The 3,467-nt window shown below is 36.5% G+C and overlaps 1 long non-coding RNA gene across 1 annotated transcript; it reads right to left on the bottom strand.

Moving 5' to 3' along the window:
• Positions 1 to 1,361: 1,361 nt before the first annotated feature.
• On the bottom strand, positions 1,362 to 3,092 carry LOC128286562 (uncharacterized). The gene is made up of 3 exons (XR_008277170.1): positions 3,013 to 3,092; positions 2,855 to 2,898; positions 1,362 to 1,553 (listed from the first exon to the last, which is right to left on the bottom strand). It is a non-coding gene; the product is annotated as an uncharacterized LOC128286562 (long non-coding RNA).
• Between the last annotated feature and the right edge of the window lie 375 nt (positions 3,093 to 3,467).

Here is a 3,467-nt window from a genome sequence, read left to right as displayed (position 1 = left end):
ATTAAAAAGGTCAAAGATTTTGGACCAGATTTCATTATGTTCATTGTAGAAGGTAAAGATGAAAGTATAGGAAATGAGATACCTTACTACTATATTACAAAATCTTATCCTATTACATTTAAGAGAAAATCAAATCTCAAGACTCTGACTTACGGAAATAAGCTATAAATGATGAGATGGGTTCAATAATGGGAAATCAAACTTGGATCTTAGTTGATCTTTCACCAAGTTCCAGATCAATAGGTTGTAAATGGATCTTCAAAAAGAAAATGAAGGTCGATGGAACCATGATGATTTTAAAACAAGGTTGGTAGCAAGAATAAGGTATTGATTACTTTGATACTTATGATCCGATAGCAAGAATTGCTACAATTAGACTCTTAATATCACTTACCTCCATGTATAATTTGGTTGTTCACCAAATGGATGTTAAAACTGTGTTTTTAAATGGTGAATTAGAAAAGGAAGTGTGCATGGAACAACAAGAAGTATTTTTTGTTCCAGAACAAGAGCATAAGGTATGTAAGCTTGTTAAATCTCTATATGGGCTTAAACAAGTACCAAAGCAATGACACCAAAAGTTTGAAAAGGTTGTTCTAGCTAATGGCTATAAAATAAATGAATCCAATAAGTGAAAATATAGCAAATTTGAAAATGGAAAAGGTGTCATAATTTTCTTATATATATATGACATGCTCAAATTTTACTCAGATTTGGAACAAGTAGAAAACATAATGAAGTTCTTGTCAATCAACATTGCTATGAAAGATATGGGTGTAGCAAATGTTATTCTTGGGATTAAAATAACTCGAGCTATAGCTTTATCACAATCGCATTACATTAAAAAGGAGATTAAAAAGTTTGATCTTTTCAATTGTATACCAGCATCTACACTCATAGATCTTCAAATAGAATTAATATCTAATACTTGTAGAAAAATTGATCAATTGGAATATGCAAGTGTGATTGGTTGTCTCATGTACTGTAACACCCCAAACCCGGCCCAGACGTTATGGCCGAATCTGACGTGCCACATTGGAGTTGAAAACCCACGTTCCGTTTTAGTGTTTTAAAAACCATATATTTTGTTGAGTTAACAAAGTGTATGTAAGCTAGGCACCAGGTAGGTATCCGAGATAGAGGAGGTGAGCCATGAAGACTGCTTAAGTACCAAGCTCTTTGATTGGATCCAATCCTAGACATGCCCACAACCATAGCCACACTTTGTTATATCGAGTTTAAATTTGTTTAAGTGAACGTCTTTGATAAATCAATTAATCGTGGCGTTGAGATATTTTAAAAACAATTATCGTTTTGAAAACACGTCCTAAGTCTAGCCCAATTGAATAATTATCAACCAATTTTAAAGTTATTAAGAATAAAATAATCTCGAGAAGAAATAAAAGAAAAGTTAAAAATGGCCTTATTACAACCCAAAAATAAATAATAATTAAAGGAAATTAAATGAAAACCAACACTTATTTAAAGGTCTAAAAGCGATCATCGTGGCCACTCTGAATCCTTCCGGCCCAAGTCCCCATATTAAGGTTCACCTGCAAGGTTAAGGAAAGGGGGTGAGTTTGGAAACTCAGTGTGCAACAAGCCCTCTTCAGAGCCCAAAACAATAGCAGCCTGTTGGGTCTAAGCCCAAAACCAATCTCAAACATGTACTGGACCATAGCCCTTTTCATATTTCACAATTCATAACACTTGGCCGAAGCCTTTTCATATTTCATATTACTGGGCCGAAGCCTTTACTGTAAACGGTATGGCCCATAGGCCCATTTCAATATCACATATAATGTCAATGAAAAGAATGCAAGCCCATTTCAATATCACATGAAATACCAATGAATGTATGCAAACCCATTTGGGGAGACTACTCAACCCACCATCCGCTACTCTCCACCGTACCAACCAAAGACACCATGTGGGATTAACTCGACCCACCCCGCCATAACTCTCCACTGGCAGCATAGCTGCTTTATCATATAACTGGAGGCCTTGCCTCTTTTAATAACTGGGGCAAAAGCCCTTTAATAACTGGGGCGTAAGCCCTTTTGATCACTAGGGCATAAGCCCTTTAATAACTGGGGCATAAGCCCTTTTGATAACTGGGGCATAACCTTTAATAATCGGGGCATAAGCCCTTTAATAAGCGGGGCATAAGCCCTTTTCACTTCCTCCATCCATATAAAACCCAACCCAATGCATTTATGAACATCTCATGTGCATATCATACATATCATGTGCATATCATACATGTCATGTGCATATCATACATATCATGTTTATCAAAATCCCATGCATTAAGTTCATATATAAACCCTAGGGGTATAATGGTCATTTTACCTAGGGCAAAATGATCATTTTCATATTATAAGGGTAATATCGTAATTTTACCAAAAATTAGGGATTGTTCCATGTTCATCATCGATTACTAACTATTCATTTGTGTAAACCGCGTTTCTAGCCCACTTTTAACTAAACCGAGTTATTGGGCCTAAAACCCTAATGGGCCCTACTTAGCCGATTTTGTCATCTAGGCCCATTTAGCCTATATCCATAATAGTGTTAATAGTCTTAATGACAATTTAACAGATTTACTTTTCTACCAATTTTACCCAAATGGGCCCGAAAGCCTATTGGGCCCTATTGCGACCTCGAGGCCCAACTTACCGTGAATGCCAAAAATCACGTTCTTACTGCTTCCAATGTTCCCGATCATAATCTCATCGATTCTAACTAACTAGTGAGCGTTAAACTTGCTCACAAGTCCTCGAAATGCCGAATTTGGCATTTCAAATTTTTCGGCATTCATCGCTTTAAACTATGAAAAGGGTTCATTACACACCTGATTTGCGATATTCCTTGACGAGATCTCCTATGCGATTTCTCCTATAATCAACCACTTATAGATTAGACCATGTTATTATTAAACCAAATCGAAAACAACCTATTATCATCACTTACACATTCGGCCACCATCCACAATGGCCCTTGGGTTCATACCTTTGCCGAAGTTGATGACTAGATTTAGTCACTACGATGATCCAAGCTTTTCACACACTCCTCGATCGGTAGCCTTTAATCCTCACTAGCACCAACAAACCAAATAACACCAAAAACCCTTTTAGCCTTAGTCGACACAGGGGTTTTCAGCTTTTCTTAAACCACAAGATACAAATGGAAAGAAGGTTCGAATACTTACCAAGATATCTACTCGTTGAAGAATGTTCCAAATACCTTCCTACCCCATATCCATTGTGAATCCAACTTAAACGTGCGTAGAAAATAGATCTAAATATTAATTCTCGAATCACTAAAATATGAAGCTTTCACTTTTCAAAGAAATATTAATCTAAGCTATTACGAGGTTAGTACACACCTATTACGGGTTGAAGTTGAAACGTTTCCAAAATCAATCGCCTCGATAACCACCACCGTCACTCAAACTTAACTAATCC

The sequence above is a fragment of the Gossypium arboreum genome, chromosome 13, assembly GCF_025698485.1.
Source record: "Gossypium arboreum isolate Shixiya-1 chromosome 13, ASM2569848v2, whole genome shotgun sequence".
Lineage (NCBI taxonomy): Eukaryota > Viridiplantae > Streptophyta > Magnoliopsida > Malvales > Malvaceae > Gossypium > Gossypium arboreum.
The sequence above is the reverse complement of the archived record's forward strand: the minus strand, read 5'-3'. Positions and strand labels throughout refer to the sequence as shown.